Source organism: Xenopus tropicalis, chromosome 1 (genome assembly GCF_000004195.4).
Source record: "Xenopus tropicalis strain Nigerian chromosome 1, UCB_Xtro_10.0, whole genome shotgun sequence".
Taxonomy (NCBI): Eukaryota; Metazoa; Chordata; class Amphibia; order Anura; family Pipidae; genus Xenopus; species Xenopus tropicalis.
Window position 1 is genome coordinate 124,005,764 of NC_030677.2, and position 19,834 is coordinate 124,025,597.

Consider the following 19,834-nt stretch of genomic DNA (forward strand, 5'->3'; position numbering starts at 1 on the left):
CATGTTTATTTCTCTTTCTTTTGTTGATATAGTTTTATGGAAATTTGTGACATGTTTAAATACCACAATAATGAATTTAACATACACCAATTAACATAATAAATTACCTTAGCAACCAGGTAATTGTGTAAATGAGAGACTGGTATATGAATAGTAGAGTCCGTTGGCTGCTGGGGTCAGTGACCCCACATTTGAAAGCAGCAAGAAGAAGACAATTAAAAAACTAAAAAAAAAATTAAAAAATAAAAATGAAGACAAATTGAAGACAAAAGTTGCTTAGGATGGGCCATACTGTAACATACTAAAAGTTAACTTAAAGGTCAATCATCCCTTTAACCTCATAAAACCATATATTTTGGAAACTATGACAAATTCAAAATGGCTAAATATTACTTTCTACTACAAAGTACCTGCAAAGCTTTGATAAAATTAGTGGCTTTTATACACTTCTAAAAATACATGCACCAGCCTGGCATAGCTGCGAGACAGCATTCCTCTTCCTTTTTATGTTGTTGCAGCAGATTCAAAAGAACGAAGACAGACGGAGGAGGATCGCTGATTTGCAGCTACCCCCGGCATGTCCTCTGGTTTATACAGGAGCACCAGTCCAGGGTATAAGGTAAACGATCGCAATCACTCGGGTGCCCCACATTTTGGAACCCTTCAGTGATTTTACCTTTCCTTCTCCTTTGAGATAAAGGATTTTATTCTTAAGTCTATCCAGTATTTATCTTATATTAATGTGTATTATAAAGCACCAATATATTAGACAGCAATGTACAACAAAATCTGATCTATTGTGAATTTATGTTCAACAGGAAGAATTAAGTGTGGGACAGCTATGGGTTTGCTTCCTTATAGATCAACCTATAAATTATTTGGTTTGATGATACTTGTTGGCAACTTTGCCTTTAGGCATCTAATCCACAACTAGCTATTCATATAAGAATATAATATCCTGATACAAATGATGATGATGAGGAGGAGATGAATTTGAAATTTACATTCAGTTCCAGTCATGTGAAATTGAAGCTACTTTATTCACAACACTCAACCAGGTGTTAAGAACCCCTTAAATTTTATTTAAAAAAAAAAAGTATACATAATGTTATAAATGGTTTGATAAATCTATATTGACCTTGCATTATTTTGTGCTAAATGTGTAGCATTTCAAATGTGTTTCTTTCATACTTTCTGCATTAAATACATTTTGTTAATTATTTGACACCATCACTTGATGTATTTTACATAGTTACATAGGGTTGAAAAAAGACCAGTGTCCATCAAGTTCAACCCATCCAAGTAAACCCAGCACACCTAACGCACACCTACCAATCTATACACTCACATACATAAACTATATATACAACCAGTAATACTAACTGTAGATATTAGTATCACAATAGCCTTGGATATTCTGATTGATTAAGAACTCATCCAGGCCCCTCTTAAAGGCATTAACAGAATCTGCCATTACCACATCACTAGGAAGGGCATTCCACAACCTCACTGCCCTCACCGTGAAAAACCCCCTACGCTGCTTCAAATGGAAGCTCCGTTCCTCTAATCTAAAGGTGTGACCTCTGGTGCGTTGATTGTTTTTATGGGAAAAAAGAACATCCCCCAACTGCCTATAATCCCCTCTAATGTACTTGTACAGAGTAATCATGTACCCTCGCAAGCGCCTCTTTTCCAGAGAAAACAACCTCAACCTCGACAGTCTAACCTCATAGTTTAAATCTTCCATCCCCTTAACCAGTTTAGTTGCACGTCTCTGCACTTTCTCCAGCTCATTAATATCCCTCTTAAGGACTGGAGCCCAAAACTGCACTGCATACTCAAGGTGAGGCCTTACCAGGGACCTATAAAGGGGCAAAATTATGTTCTCATCCCTTGAGTCAATGCCCTTTTTTATACAAGACAGCACTTTATTTGCTTTAGTAGCCACAGAATGACACTGCCTGGAATTAGACAACTTGTTATCAACAAAAACCCCTAGATCCTTCTCCATTAAGGATACCCCCAACACACTACCATTCAGTAGATAGTTTGCGTTTATATTATTTCTACCAAAGTGCATAACTTTGCACTTATCAACATTGAACCTCATTTTCCAGTTTGCTGCCCAGTTATCTAATTTTGTCAAATCGCTCTGCAAAGCGGCAGCATCCTGCATGGAACTTATAGTTTTGCACAATTTAGTGTCATCAGCAAAAATAGAAACAGCACTGTCTATGCCCACCTCCAGGTCATTAATAAACAAGTTAAAAAGCAAAGGACCAAGGACTGACCCCTGCGGTACTCCACTAACCACACTGGTCCAATTAGAAAATGTTCCATTTACAACCACTCTTTGTACTCTATCCTTCAGCCAGTTCTCTATCCAATTACAAATATTATGTTCTAGGCCAATATTCCTTAATTTGATCATTAACCTTCTGTGAGGTACTGTATCAAACGCTTTAGCAAAGTCCAAGTAGATGACATCAACTGCCATTCCAGCATCAAGGTTCCTACTCACCTCCTCATAAAAGGCGACTAAATTAGTCTGGCAAGATCTGTTACGCATAAAACCATGCTGGCACAAACTAATAGTATTGTGAACTGCAATGTATTCAAGTACCCCATCCCTTATTACCCCTTCCAAAAGTTTTCCTACTACTGATGTCAGACTAACAGGCCTATAGTTTTCAGGCTGAGAACGGGATCCCTTTTTAAATAATGGCACCACATTAGCAATCCGCCAGTCTCTCGGCACCATGCCAGACCTCAATGAATCCTGAAAAATTAAGTGAAGAGGCTTGGCAATCACAGCACTCAGCTCATTTAATACCCTGGGATGAATCCCATCCGGCCCTGGACCTTTGTTTACCTTTACATGTTCAAGTCTCTTTTGAATTTCCTCCCATTATATTTTTTGAAAAAAATATAATGTGTTTGCTAGGATATAGCAGCTGACCTTCTTAGGCAGCTACTTGAAATACATTATGCTCAGCACAACATTTTGTATTTGGATAAAGAATCTAGTGTTGTGAGCTCAGTAGGAGTGGCTGCTTAGGTTTTACAAGTAACTACTGGGGGAGTGACCCCCACCCCCAGTATGGCCTGTCGGAGTCAGAGATGCTGCACACACTACAAGAAAATCTAAAAGGTGTGAGCAGGCACGTGTCATGTTTCCAAGTAAGGGGGCAGAAGGGGGGGGGGGGGGGACTGGTTCCCTAGTTACACACATTTACGCGTATAGCTGGTTGACAACCATAATGTGTCTAAGCAGCAATGCAACCTAAATCCAGCTGGGATTTCTAGGAGTAAACCATGTCTCACAAGTGTTTGAGAAACTTGCTGGTGTTAGTCAAAACTCAGTCTAACTGACATCTAACTCACACATACTAAAATTAGATATTGCCTGCCAACATATGGAATATAACTCAGTCATGGAATGTCATTTAGGATAGACCTGAGCCTCTAACACTGCTTTGACCTGCTACACATATTACCCAAGTCACTCACTCCCAACTACAAACAGAAGATTTTATTGAATCAGGTAGCATGAAAAGCATGGGAATAAGCAACTCTATGGCCTGACATACAGCTATTTACTAATGTCAATTACTGATCTAAAAATAAGGAAATTCGTCCAAATGAAATTAAGCAGTAAAAATAAGGCAACCAGGACTCTGCTACACACATAGGCCAGGTTAAAGTTACCCTTAAAAATGTATTCTGCTGTATTCAAAATTATTTTAGTAAGGATTTTGATATCTTGATTAGTTAATAGTATTGTGAACTGCAAGAACTAACAAGAGTGGGGTTTTTACATTATTTTGGTATAACTTTAGCTAAAGAATTTAGGCTGAAAGCTTGTTTACAAAATATAATATTAAACACCTGTATCAAAAATTGAGCAAATTCATAAACATGCATTTGTAGAATGGGCCCATGAGACTGTCTGGGCCACCTGCCTAGTATTGTTTTCAAGATTAAATGACTAGTGTAGCCTCGTCTTCAGATATGGGTAAATTTAAAGACTTCCAATTCCTCAGTCGATAGCTTAATACTCATACCAGAAATGAAACCTTTTTTGCATCTTTCATAACACTGTCTTTGCATGAGCTTTATAATTTTGCCATAAACGTATTTCCTAAGGCTTTTATATTCCCTATCTGATCCCCCATGTTCCTCTATAAGGGGGCTGCCATATTTGTGCAGCAGGAGTTCGTTAGCATTAGAAGCTATAACTGACTGAGAAGGGACAGTCAGGTTGGCAAAACAGTCCGATTTAGCAACTTCAAGTAACAATTACTCACAAAAGCAGCCCTATTAGTGAAAAATTAACAACATGACCTATAGGTAACTTTTTATGTAGATTCATATTTAAAAAAGTAGTTTTTTCGTGTTAGTATCACTTTAAGGAAATCTATTTTCTGAAAAAAATTGATAGGGGTGTGGATCGGAGTAAGAGAAATTCCCGATGTTTGCACTTTTCACTTGACTAATGCGACCGAGGTAAGAACGTAATCTATCCTTGTTTCAGTACAATGAGCGTAGAAGGTAAAATCCTTTTGTGATGGATGCAAAATTCTCCAAGCATCTTTAAGGTTGGTTTGTTGTAGTAATTCAGCAAACAATTTAGAATTTCTGTGAAATGGAGTTATATTAGTTTTTGTCTAATGAAAGTCTTTACCTACAATCAGTTATGAGTATTTAAGGAGCATATTCTTTGTGTTAAATCTTGATAAAATTCAGCTTTATGTTCGGAGCATATATGGAGCAAAAATTCCAAGATTGATTGTGGAGTAATAATTCTACTTGGACAAATCTACCAATGCGGTCTTGGAAGTATTTATTTTCTGGTAACATAAGTTTTATTAATAAGAATAGACACTTCGCCTTAATGCAGTAGAACAGTGCTGTCCAAGTGGCGGCCCCCCTCTTTGTGGCCCCCCACCTGTCTGGCTGCTTTGATGGCTTACTCTTGTGTGAGCTTTAAATGGTATCAGTACTGAGATTAACTCATTAACGCATGGTTCTCACCTCAGATTCAGGCTGTAATCAGGTTTGTTTAAATATGTAATCCTCTGTGTTGTTCACACCTTTTAATCTCTGCATTGTTCACCCCCTGCAGTGTTCACACCTCAGGCTCAGGCTGTAATCACCCATATTGTTCCCCTGTTCACACCTCAAGAGCAGTAGAAACCCACAAATAATCCCTGCACTCTACAAAAAGAACATATACTGAGGTGGTACTGCAATTAAAAAGTTTTTTAATATATACCGTATTTTTCGGACCATAAGACGCACTTTTTTTCCCCCAGAAGTGGGGGGAAAAAGTCCCTGCGTCTTATGGTCCGAATATACTTTAAAAAAATGTTTTTACTTGCCCGTGTGGTCTCCGTGCAGGGCCCTCCTCTATTCACCGGTGCTTAGCTGTGGCGCTGTGCGCATGCACAATGACGTGCATGCCCATACACATGCGCGTCATTGTGCATGCGCACAGCGCCACAGCTAAGCGCCGGTAAATAGAGGAGGGCCCTGCACGGAGACCACACGGGCAAGTAAAAACATTTTCTTAAAGTATATCTGTAGGCTATATGCTGGTACAGATGGGGGCAATATGTTGGGTGCTGCTGGTACAGGTGGGGGGCAATATGTTGGGTGCTGCTGGTACAGGTTCGCTTTTAATGCACATAAAATATTTTAGGACAGTATTTGTTTCAGAATCTTTTTTTCTTCATTTCCCTTCTCTAAAAACTGGTGCGTCTTATGGTCCGGTGCGTCTTATGGTCCGAAAAATACGGTAGTTATTGTGCAAACTGTAGGAGCAGTGCCAGCATTGTCACTGTAGGCTGCCTGTGTGTGCCATACACACACAGGCAGGGTAGGGCAAGCAGAGTATGGCACACACAGGCAGCATAGGGCAGGCAGAGTATGGCACACACAGGCAGAGTATGGCACACACAGGCCAAGTATGGCACAAACCAGCCAAGAATGGCAAACACAGTGAAAGTATGGCACACGCAGGCAGGGTAGGGAAGGCAGAGTATGGCACACACAGGCAGGGTAGGGCAGGCAGAGTATGGTACACACAGACCAAGTATGGCACAAACCAGCCAAGAATGGCACACACAGTGAAAGTATGGCACACAGGCAGGGTAGGGAAGGCAGAGTATGGCACACACAGGCAGGGTAGGGAAGGCAGAGTATGGCACACACAGGCAGGGTAGGGCAGGCAGAGTATGGCAGGTTTTTGCTGTACTACAACCATTAATATGGGTATGGTCATGTGATAACATGGGTGTGGTTTCAAGTGGGTGCGGTTTTAAAAAGGGGAGTGGTCAAAACTGGCTTCCATTATCAGCCCTCCACCACGTAGGTCAGAAAAATTCCAGCCCTCGGTACAACAGAAGTTGGACAGCACTGCAGTAGAATAAATGTTTTCTCCAATCCAAGAAATATGTAACTTTTTATTAGGGATGCACTGAATCCACTTTTTTCAGATTCGAGCGATCCTTCATAAAAGATTTGGGTGAATACCGGACCCAATCCAAACCTTAATTGAGCATATGCTAATTAGATTATGGAAGGGAAAAAAGTCGCCACACGCACAGTGAAAAATTTTCAACTTCCTTGTTTACATGACAAAAAGTCACAAAATTTTTAGGATTCTGTTTGGCCAGGAGCATGAATTCTGCTGAATCCAAATCCTAGTGAAAAAGGCAGAATCTTGGCAGAATCATAAACAGAATCCTGGATTTGGTGCATCCCTACTTTTTATTTTCATTTGAATTCAAATGTATCTTTTGTAAAAAAAACTATATCAGTATTAGAGGATTTTACAGGAATTAAAAAAAGCTTTCTTTTCATTGAAGAGCTTAAGCTATTTATGTCCCACAAAATGTTAAGTAAAGTCACTTATGGTGGTAAAAATTGATAAATAAGGAATAAAATATTAAAATGAATAATTAGCCTTATGTGAAATACAATATTTACATACACAAGTGAGCAAGAAACTTTTTAAAGTAGTATAGAAATTATCATTGCAGATGACAAGAAAAAAAAACCCTCAGCAACAATGAACAATAATGCAGATGAATTATTTTAGAGAATAACAGATTAAGCATGAAACTTTTTTCCTTGAGTAGATTAGAAGCTAAATAAACTCTTGGTAAAATTTAACAAATGTGATCCTTAAGCCATTCCCTCTCAATGAGAAAACCATAAAAGACTTCATGTAAGACAAGACCCTAAAACAGGGATCCCAACCTTTTTATACCGGTGAGCCACATTCAAAGTGTTGGGGAGCAACACAAGCATGAACAAAAATTCCTGGAGATGCAGATGAGAGCTATAATTGACTATTTGGCCCCTATGCTGACTGGAAGCCTACAGAAAGATCTGCTTGGCAATTACACTGGGTTTTTATGCAACCAAAACTTGCCACCTTAACAGAAATTCAAAAATAAGCACCTGCTTTGAGGCCCCTGGGAGCAAAATTCAAAGGGTTGGATAGCAGCCGGTTGCTCATGGGCCACTGGTTGGGGATCACTGCCCTAAAAGATGGAATTATGTAGATATGTATGTGGAATCCATTTGTTTGGTATGAGAAGTATCTCTATTCCCCACATAACTGACTGCTGAGTCTGCTTTTTGTTGGGGATTGATGCTAGATTGGCTATATAATGTTCAGCGGCTTTAAAATCCTTTTGCCTGTGGGAAAAAAGTATTAGTATTGCTGGGTGTAACATGGCAAATTTAATGTCTAGCTTAAACAAAAACAGGCAGGTCTTGGAGAAGTTTTGTCTTTTTTGAGACAGTGCCGCAGAAAAGTCTTGGAAAACTAGAATTTTACTATTTACTAAGAAAAAAGATCTGGACTTTTTATAGGACTTGATGATTTGAGTTTCTCTGTATAGTCAAAGAATCTCACTAAGCCTTGTTCTTGGTTTTTGCTTGTTCAGTAAATTGATCAATTATGTGTGCCCGCTCAATTTTATTTGAGGGGATTTCATTCTGGATACCAAGAGCTTTGGGAAACCACTGTGAAATAAGATGAATAAAAGAATCCTGCTTATGGCTTTCAGGTATTCCAAGAACGCGCAAATTATTTCTTCTTTTTGAATATACTGTGGATGAGTTGACTTTAGCTGAGGAGATTCTCACATCTAATTCTGAGATTATGGCATTTTGTGAGGTGAAAGCAAGTTAGCAAGTTTTTTCTATGTCAGCCTGTATTTTAATTGAAAACATCTCTAGTGACTTTTCTATTATATGGTTAATCAAGCCAGCTACTTCAGGGGCAATCAGTTTATAAGTTATATCATTCTGCGCAATATTGAACTGTACTTGCTCATTTGCATTAGAAGCTCCAGTCGCCAGATTTAAAACTTGAAGTCCAGCGCCTTGTAATACGTCATCAGGACTTTGGGTGGCAGTCTTTGCTTTTTTGTGTCTTTCTGGTAAATCCTTCGCCATTTGCGTCCTAGTTTAGCAGTTTAGAGTGTGAGGTCGGATACTGAGAACAGCGGAGCAGAACAATTGTGCATCTTCTAACTCAAGGACCATACCGGAAGTCGCTTGGTCCCGTTTATTATTTAGAATCACCTAATTAAACAACATGTGACTATTAATTAATCAGGATGGAATGTGGAATTACTTACACTTGTCTACAAACTAGCTGAAAAGTTTAAATATAAAAACTATGCAAAGAACATGCATATATTGTGAAAATACATATAGTGCTGTTTTGGCACCTCTACTCAGCATGAGTTAACAAAAATCATGGTTTTCTTTATGATTACTCGAGTCTGAAGGCTCAAACAATCATAGATCAGGCAATAAGTATTCTATTCCATATTGACTCTCATTTTCTAAAAAAATGCATTGACAGCCATTGTACCTTTGTTGTATTTAATACATGTTTATAAAGATGTTATATTACATGTTACTAGCAAGGTGTAAGGTTCAACTCTGATGTCTCATAATTTATTAAGTTCACCACCAGTATCTATTACATAGTCGGGTAGAAGTAGTTAAAGAAGTTACAAAAGGATGCAATCATGTGTTTATATACTGTCCTGCTTTTCTGTTATTAAATACCTATATTGAACTTAAAAATATTAACTTAGATATAATATATCTCAACTAGCCTCATGGCAGCAGCGCCCTAGAGTCTCTTTCTTATCTTTCTATTTATTCTTATTTTTCCTTCCCATCTCCCCCCCTTACCAGTTTTTTTAACTTTGGTTTATTATTAACATAACATTGTATACCAGTGCTACCTTGGTTTGTTCAAAATGAAAACAATAACAATTTGAAAATTAAAATAAATTAAATAAAATATTAACTTTGGCATAAAGCATACTATTTATATCTGTATACTTATGAACATGTATATATTTGTTGGTAAAAAAATAGAGATGCCTATATACACACAGAATGCCCATTTGACACCAACAGTCCAGAAATATATTTTTATGTATCTGGAATAACTGTAGTTTCCTGTACTGTGAAAAGTAGCGATGCCCCAAAATTTTATACAAATAAAGTGGGTTGAAATGACCAGACTATCGGTCCAGAATTGGCTATTGCATGCGTGTCATAATCTGCGTTGGTGTCGATGGGGAGAGGGACATTCTGTGGGCAGTTATGTAACACGTGTAAATATTGCGAGATCTGCAAGAGATGTTGCCTTCAACAAAGCCCTGATGGGTGAATGTGACAACATTATAGGTGCATAGAGATATCAACATTTCTTGCCTGAAGTAATATACTTGGCTGCCAAAAGGTGGACAAAATACTTAAATAAGACTTAAATAAGTACAATTAAGAAAATTTGGGTATAAATTAGCCCACAGCCTTATTGATAACAAATTTACAAAATACAGCTAAAACTATACAGCATTAGCCCAATGGCTGCAGATGCAGGTTGCATGAATTTCCCCAATCGAGTCTCCTGCTGTGGTAGAATCAAAGCCGTTAGCTGCTAGCACTACTCCAGCTAAACTCACCAGGGTTAAAGTTCCTTCTAGGCCATGCGCTAGAACCCTGTCAAGCAAAATACACCCTGTTCCAAATTATTATGCAAATGATATTTTTCTCATTTACCAAAATAATTGATGTAAATAACAGTCAGCATAATTCTCATGTTATCAACTATTGAGTACAATTCAAATTTTATTGAACAAACCTCCTAATGATAAGAGTATTTTTTTTAAGAATAAAAAACTTACAATGCACTGTTCCAAATTATTATACACAGTAAGTTTCAAAACGCTTTAAAGGTTGTAAAGAACTGAAAATTGGCATTTGTTGTGTTTGCAGCATATTTACTGAAATCAAAAGTTATTCCAATCAAACTTTTAACAACATTTTAACTTTTTAAACATTTTAACAGGTAACGTTATATAGGACCCCTTATTTGCAGCTTCACAAGTCTTGCATCCAGTGAACTTATGAGGTTTTTGGACAGTTTCTGCTTGAATTTGTTTGCAAGAAGTCAGAATAGCCTCCCAGAGCTGCTGTTTGGATGTAAACTGCCTCCCACCCTCATAGATCTTTTGCTTGAGGATGCTCCAAAGGTTCTCAATAGGATTGAGGTCAGGGGAGGATGGAGGCCACACCATGACTTTCTCTCATTTTATCCCCATAGCAGCCATTGATGGAAACTTTCCTTTGCAGAGGGCAACTTTACACCTTCAGGGACCCTAAAGGGCCAACCAGCTCTTTTCCCATGATTCCGGCCCAAAACATGACTCCACCACCTCCTTGCTGAAGTCGCAGTCTTGTTGGAAGATGGTGGCCTTCCACCAACCATCCACTACTCCATCCATCTGGACCATCCAGGGTTGCTCGGCACTCATCAATGAACAGGACTGTTTGAAAATTAGTCTCCATGTATTTCTCTGACCAATGCAGCTGTTTCTGCTTGTGAGCATTGGTTAGTGGTGGCCGAACTGAACAGTTGCAAGACTCTGAAGGACTCTACACCTTGATGTCCATGGGACTCCAGAGGCACCAGTCGCTTCAAATATCTGTTTTGCTGCTACGTAATGGCATTTTAGCAGCTGCTCTCTTGATCCGATGCATGGATTTGGCAGAAATCTTCTTCAGTGTGACTTTATCTGCACGAACACGTCTGTGCTCTGAATCAGCCTCAAATCTCTTAATAGTGGGATGATCACGCTTAAGTTTTCGTGAAATATCTGTTTTCATACCTTGTCCAAGGCATTAAGACACAATGCCAGCCATGATTTTAATTGAAAACCAAAAATTCTAATCTTTGTGACACTTAAATAGAATTTGCATAATTATTTGGAAGAGTGCAAGTTTTTTATTCTTAAAAATAATACTGTTACCATTAGGAGGTTTGTTCAATCAACTTTGAATTGTACTCTTAATGGTTGAAAACATAAGAATTATGCTGACTATTATTTACATGAATCATTTTGGTAAATGAGAAAAATATAATTTGCATAATAATTTGGAACAGGGTGTAAAGCTGTGAAAACAACTGATATAATTAATAGTTAACAGACAATTGATAATATAAAGGATGAATACATCTTTTGGGTGGGACTGATAACAGCATTATTGTGACATATTATAAATACAACAATGATCGTGTTTAATTGAGATTTATACAGGTATCTGACCCCTTATCCGGAAACCCGTTATCCAGAAAGCTCCGAATTACGGAAAGCCTGTCTCCCATAGACTCAATTTTAATCAAATAATTCAGAATTTTAAAATTGATTTTCTTTTTCTCTGTAGTAATAAAACAGTATCTTGTAATTGATCCCAACTAAGATATAAATAATCCTTATTGGTTAATTAATGTTTTATTGATTTTTTAGCAGACTTATGGTATGGAGATCCAAATTACGGAAAGACCCCTTATCCGGAATACCCTTGGTCCCGTACATTCTGGATAATGGGTCCTATACCTGTACCAGGAGCAGTAAAAAGCAATAGCCCTCTCTGCACTCTGACGCGAAAGGCCTCAGGACACCACTGAGGCCGGGAATGCCCCTGCTGGCAGCCATGTTTTTCCTCTTTGTATTGTTCAGGGATAACTTTTTTGATTAATTCTAGGTGCCTCTAAGAGTCCTAATAGAGCGAGCAAAGCCTTAGACTAGATGCTTCCGAAAAGCATAGATTAGTGTGACCAGATCACAGCTAGAAGGGCTTAATTAAATGTAAATGCAATCAGTGCAGCTCTTCAACATGCATATATTAGATGTGTCCCTGAATTTCGAAATGATGTGGTCACCCTAGCATAGAAACATCAGTTAGATCCATCTTATGTCTGGTGGTCTGGTCTGAATGATCTCAAACATCTCTGAGAGGCATTAAGGAAGTTTGTTTAAACACCTAAACCTTACTGCTTAGTGGTCCAGTAAAGTGCAGAGAATTTCAATATAACTACTCCTCTACATGACTGCATAAAAAGAACATGTTATAGACTTGATAAGTTATGCTTACCCTGTATGCGGAAATTTGAATCTAATTTTAACACAGAGAGGAGACAGCCCCTATAATTGTTTCCCCTATAACCTCTTCTATTTCTAAGTTAGAGAGCAAGCAGGTCTGATGTTTGATCTATTGAAAATGGATAGACATTGAGCCGTTGTTTGTTACTTAGTGAGGTGAGGGCTGCCTGAAGTGGCCTAATTATATAGTGACCATAGATTTCATTATTTGATTAAAATGGAGTCTATGGGAGATGGGCTTCCCATAATTCCCATGCAAACTCTTGGAATTAACTCCCGCACTGTCCATCTGACATGTATTATAGGTCTAGGATACATCATTTTTTAAATTGGTTTTAATTTGTTTTGCTTGATATGTCTCTTTTTGAATGTATAATAAAAGCAGGGATGCACTAAATCCACTATTTTGGATTCGGCTGAACCCTGAATCCTTTTGTGTAAGATTCGGCCGAATACTAAACCGAATCCAAATTTGTTGTTTTGTTTCAGCCAGGACCATGGATTCAGCCAAATCTGAATCCTGCTGAAAAAGGACGAATCTTGACCTAATCCCAAACTGAATCCTGGATTTGGTGCATCCCTAAATAAAAGTTATATTTTAACCATCATCTCAACTTGCTTCACCTTAGTGAGCTATTGACATAGTAAGAGGCTGACACCGATGCAGCTTCACTTTTTCAAAGTGTTAATTGAGATGAGATACAGAGTTGCACTTAATGTTTGTTAACTACATGTATTTAATGGCAAAATTATGATTTGCACACCATAAAAAATCCCCCCTCTATTCTGAACACAATTTGTCACTAATAGTGATGGAAAAATCTGTTCAGAAAGGTTTTCCCGCCGTTTACGATCGTTCGGATATGAAAATTTCATGACTTTCAGATTTTTTCGTAAGCATTTTCGTGATATTTGCAATCATCAGAAATTATCGTAGCTAATCCGAATTTTACCCGTTTCGGGATTCAAACTCGTACTTTGATGAATGTGCCCCTTAGTCTGCAGCACCGGATTTCTTATCCGGTCACCCCCCGCACATGCGCATTCCACACATTTGCAACCCCCCCCCCCCAGATGTCCCCATTGTTCTGTACGGGAGCAAAATTTCAGAATTTCGGTGCCGCCCCTAAATTTGTGCCACCCTAGGCCCGGGCCTGTTAGTCTGATGCCACAAGGGGCTGATTCTCATCCTGTGGAAAAATGCAGTCCGAGAATCAGCCCCTCGGTTGACGTTCGTATTCTACCTTGCCTGCACCAGAAATCATTGGGTCGGCCCAGAGGATAATGCCTGCAGAGGGGCTGATTCTCTGCCTGCATTTTTCCGCAGCCTGAGAATCAGCCCTGTGTGGCATCAGTCTTAGTTAATTTGCCTTCCTTTTTTTTTTTTATCAATTTAATGTTTTGCAGAAAATTAACAATTTTGATATTTGTGAAACAGGATGACAACGCCATTTACAGTGTCAGGTGGCTACACCAAGCCATTCCATGACACCAAGTCCATGTGCCTCGTTCCTTTGCAGCAGCACCCACTGCAGGCACCCTTTGGTCCCCATCAACCCTATCCCCTTGTAGGTTTCCCATTTCCCTTTCTTCATCCCCTTTTACTTCCCCTGAATTCAAAGAACTGCAGACTTCTCTGGCAAGCCTGCCTAAGAAGTTTCATACATTTGGAGGTCAAATTCTTTCCAAAATTTATCAATTTAAACAAATCGTAAAAAAAATATATAACTGTTGTGTGTTTCATTTGTTAGGTTAATGTTATGTACATTTTAAACACAACATGATATAGATCATTTATCAGACCAAGGCTAATACCAAAGCTGGCTGCTTCTGCTCACATATGCTCTTCTCTCTACCTGCACCTGCAGCTATTGCATTGGCCCAGGTGTAGACTTAGGGGCTGATTTACTAACCCACGAATCCGACCCGAATTGGAAAAGTTCCGACTTGAAAACGAACATTTTGCGACTTTTTCGTATATTTTGCGATTTTTTCGGATTCTCTACGAATTTTTCGTTACCAATACGATTTTTGCGTAAAAACGCGAGTTTTTCGTATCTATTACGAAAGTTGCGTAAAAAGTTGCGCATTTTTCGTAGCGTTAAAACTTACGCGAAAAGTTGCGCATTTTTCGTAGCGTTAAAACTTAAAAGGTGCAAAGTTTCGCGTAAGTTTTAATGCTACGAAAAAGGCGCAACTTTTCGCGTAAGTTTTAACGCTACGAAAAATGCGCAACTTTTTACGCAACTTTCGTAATGGATACGAAAAACTCGCGTTTTTACGCAAAAATCGTATTGGTAACGAAAAATTCGTAAAGAATCCGAAAAAATCGCAAGACATACGAAAAAAATCGCAAAATACCGATCATTACGAAAAAAACGCAATCGGACTCATTTCGACCCGTTCGTGGGTAAGTAAATCAGCCCCTTAGCCTGCACACCAAGAAACAGCCAGGATTGGGACTAGCTGAAAGGAATCAGGTGAACTCAAGTAATAAATTTAAAACATTCCCAGGAATAGCCCATGCACCATTCTTGTGGTAAATGTGTGGCAAAACGGTTTTGGATAATAAGTCTGAATAGACCATTTTGACTGGCAAAGTAAATTGCATTAACAAAGGTGGGTATATCAATTCACTTTCCACAAAAATTAACTACGCGGTCATAAATATAAATTATTATGAAATATCATCTAAAGAACCCATTTGTAAAAATTGATTAATGGTATTCATGTATGACTTTTAAATTATTTTTATTACCTGTACTCATAACCCATAAGGGACTATTTACAATGCCTCTTAAAGTGGTAGAATATGGCCAATTGCATCCCTCTTGTGGCACTTTGCCCACTGCATGAGGCATTGCTGTTGTGTTTTAATTTGTATCAGCTTTAAATTCCTTATAAACTAAATCTGCAAAGTTTTTTCACTTCACGGCTGCTCTGTGGGTCTGTAGCACGAATTACAGACCCACGGAGCAGCCATGTTTGTTCCCATCTTCCGGGTTTTAATTGAAATGCCTCCCAAATGAATAAATATGCCCAATCACAAACCTGCAACGCCCCTTCTGCTTTCTGCCGGTGTGTGATAAGCTCAGCTCCATTATCTATGTGTAATTGGGAGGGGGAGGGAGATCCCTTAGGGCTTTGGCACACAGGGAGATTAGTCGCCCGCGACAAAACTCCCTGTCCGCGGGCGACTAATCTCCCCGAGTTGCCATCACCTGCCATCCCACCAGCGAAGCACACGCGGCGGTGCGATGTTAGCAAATCGCCGAAAAAGCCTTGCGAGGCAACTTCGGCAATATGCCGAAATCGCACCGCCGCGTTTGCCATCCCACCGGCGACTTAAAATTTCGCCGGTGGGATGGCAGGTGATGGCAACTCGTGGAGATTAGTCGCCCGCGGACAGGGAGTTTTGTTGCGGGCGACTAATCTCCCCGTGTGCCAGAGCCCTTAGAAGCAGACAATCAATGAAGAGCTTAAGCTGGCCTGCTATTTAATTCTTTGTGGGAAGAGCAGAGAGGGGGGGGAAGTCCTTTGAAGTAGGCAGGCAACGGAAAGATCAGGCCTGCCTGCTATCTAGTTCTCAACGCCATGCGATGCTATGCGAGGGAGGGAGAGAGAGAGGGGTAACTCTTTGAAGCAAACGGCAAGCTGAATCCTCCCAGTTTATGACGTAGTCTTTTTGACAGTTTGAGAAGCTACAGTCGGGTTAGCAGACAGTCGGGTTCAGGATCTTCAGTAGGATTTATGTAGAGAAACAGGACTTTTAGGGCTCTGGCACACGGGGAGATTAGTCGACCGCGACAAATCTCCCTGTTCGCGGGCGACTAATCTCCCCGAGTTGCCATCAGTTGCCATCCCACCGGCAAAAATGTTAGTCGCCGGTGGGATGGCACATGCGGCGGCGCAATTTCGGCAAATTGCCGAAAATGCCTCGTGAGGCAACTTCGGCAATTTGCCGAAATCGCCTGCGCATTGTGTGCCATCCCACCGGCGACTTACATTTTCACCAGTGGGATGCCAATTCGGGGAGATTAGTCGCCCGCGAACAGGGAGATTTGTCGCGGGCAACTAATCTCCCCGTGTGCCAGTCAACATGACCTATAGGTAGGTTTGGAAGTAGGTTCATATTTTTAAAAGAAATGTTTTGGTGTCAGTATCACTTTAATGCCTATACAGTATATAACCTGCCTAACTGCCTCAGAAGGGAAAAAATTATTTTCTGAGTCCAAAATGGCAATCGGGTCGGTCCCTGAATCAGCTTGTACTAATAACAATCTTCCATAACCCTGTATTCCCTCATTCGCTAAAAAGCCATATCAGCCAGTATGCCTGATTCAGGGAGTGAATTGCACAACGGAACCTCTCTTCTTCTAAACGGAGTGGGTGCCCTCGTGTCAGTTGGAAGGACCTACTGGTAAATAAAGCATTAGAGAGGTTATTATATGATCCCCTTATATATTTATACAAAGTTATCATATCATCCCTTAAGCACCTCCTTCTCTAGTAGGGATGTAGCGAACTGTTCGCCGGCGAACTAATTTGCGCGAACATCGGGTGTTCGCATGTTCGCGAACTTTCAGCGATGTTCGCAATTTGGGTTCGCCTTAGCTGGTGCCAAATTTTGACCTCTCACCCCAGACCAGCAGATACATGGCAGCCAATCAGGCAGCTCTCTCTCCTGGACCACCCCCCCCCCCCTTGGACCACTCCATATATAAACCGAAGCCCAGCAGCCATTTTACATTCTGCCTGTGTGTGCTTGAAGAGCTAGTGTAGGGAGAGAAGCTGTGCAGTGATTTGAGGGAGAGTTTAAGTAGGTTTTCTGGCTAGTAATCTACTTTCTACTGCTCTGTATGTAGCTGCTGTGGGCAGCTGTCCTGCTGATCTCATCTGCTGACTGCTGCAGCTCCGTCTGTGTGTGTTGGAGACAGGCGTGCTGCTCATAGTAGTGCACCAAACACGTTACACATAGTAGTGACATTGCATTACAATAAAATCACCCGAGTGACGTTTTTCCACCAGCAATAATATATTCTGTATCCACTACTGTATACGTTGCCCTTGCAGGCCTTGTTGCCCGGTGTCTTCAACCAAGTGCCACCTAGCTGGGTGAGCTTTTTCACAATTTGTCTAAATAACAATAATAATTCCGTGTCCAGAAACATCACCTGAATGACGTTTTTCCACCAGCAATAATATATTCCGTATCCACTACTGTATACGTTGCCCTTGCAGGCCTTGTTGCCCGGTGTCTTCAACCAAGTGCCACTTAGCTGTGTGAGCTTTTTCACATTCTGTCTAAATAACAATAATAATTCCGTGTCCAGAAACATCACCCAAGTTGTTGTTGTTTTGTAAAAATAAAAAAAATGCCAGGCAAAGGCAGGCCGCCATGCAGAGGCACTAGGGGTCATGCTGCTATGATATCCTGTGGCCCTAGAAAATTGCCCAGTTTTCCGTAGGCACTTACCCTGAACTCCCAAAATGCTGAAGAGGTAGTTGACTGGCTTACACAGCACACCCCATCCTCTACCGTTTCTAACTTTGCCACAACATCCTCATCCTCCTCTGCTATGGACACCCCACCTACCACTTCCTCCACCACCACCGCCCCTTCTTCACTGGAGTCAGAGGAGTTAATTACTCATGAGTTTGTTGAACTGAGTGATGCGCAACCATTATTGCCAGAAGAAGATAAAGGAGATGAGGACGTTACACCAGATATCATAACTCAGGCAGGCAACACAACAGAGATGGACATAAGGTGTGATGAGGTCCCCGCTGCTGCTGCCTTCTGTGAGCTGTCAGAAGAAATTGATTCATCTGAGGAGAATGATGATGAGGAGATTGATGTTTTGTGGGTGCCCAGAAGAAGAGAGCAAGAGGAGGATAGTTCAGATGGAGAGACGGAGAGTCAGAGAGGCAGGAGAATAAGACTTAGAAGAAGCAGGGACAGCTCGCAGGGAACAGTAGGGCAACAACATGAATCGGCACCTGTGGTCAGCCAGCCAACGCACCCGTCAGCTTCTACTGTTACCGCTAGAAAGCCCGCATCAAAAGGCTCAGCAGTGTGGCATTTTTTTAATGTTTGTGCCTCTGACAAAAGCGCTGTAATTTGCAATGAGTGCAGTCAGAAACTGAGTCTTGGGAAGCCCAACACCCACATAGGTACAACTGCTATGCGAAGGCACATGAACGCCAAACACAAAGCACTATGGGAGCAACACCTCAAAGGCAGCAGCCAAACTCAAAGCCACCGTCCTTCTGGTCCAGCATCTTACTGCTCTACCTCTGCTGTCCTTGACCCGTCTCAACCACCCTCCACTCCGCCTTCCACCTTGACCACCAGTTCCTGCTCATCTGCCTCCAGCCAAGTTTCTGTGAGGGCCATGTTTGAGCGCAAGAAACCAATGCCTCCGAGTCACCCCCTTGCCCGGCGTCTGACAGCTGGCTTGTCTGCGCTCTTAGCCCGCCAGCTTTTACCATACCAGCTGGTGGACTCTGAGGCCTTCCACAAATTTGTAGCAATTGGGACACCGCAGTGGAAGGTACCCAGCCGCAATTTTTTTTCCCAGAAGGGAATACCACACCTGTACCAGCATGTGCAGAGCCAAGTCACCGCATCTCTGTCATTTAGTGTTGGGGCAAAGGTCCATATGACTACTGACACATGGCCCTCCAAGCATGGTCAGGGCAGGTATGTCACCTACACTGCCCACTGGGTGAATCTGGTTATGGCTGGGAAGCAGGGAATGCGTGGTTCAACAACAGTGGAGTTGGTGTCACCGCCACAGGTTGCATGTGGGTCTGCCACCACCTCTACTCCTCCTTCGCTCTCTAACTCGTCTTCTAACTTGGCTTCTTCCTCGGCTTCTTCCTCCTCTGCTGCTGTGTCCTCCTCCACACCTGTGCACCCCCAGCTCCCCATAGGCTATTCGACGTGCCAGGTACGCCGTTGTCATGCTGTCTTGGGCATGATGTGCCTGGAAAGCAAAAACCATACTGGATCTGCACTCCTGTCATCTCTGCACTCACAGGCCGATCGGTGGCTGACCCCACACCAACTGAGGATCGGAAAAGTGGTGTGTGACAACGGAAGCAATCTGTTGGCAGCACTTAGACTGGGCAATTTAACACATGAGCCCTGCATGGCACATGTTCTAAATTTAATAGTCCAACGGTTTGTCTCGAAGTACCCAGGATTGCAGGACATTCTCAGGCAGGAAGGTGTCTGGCCATTTCAGATGTTTCTACACAGCCATGGCACGCCTTGCTGACATTCAGCGGCGGCACAACTTGCCAGTCAGGCGTTTAATTTGCGACAGCCAGACTCGCTGGAA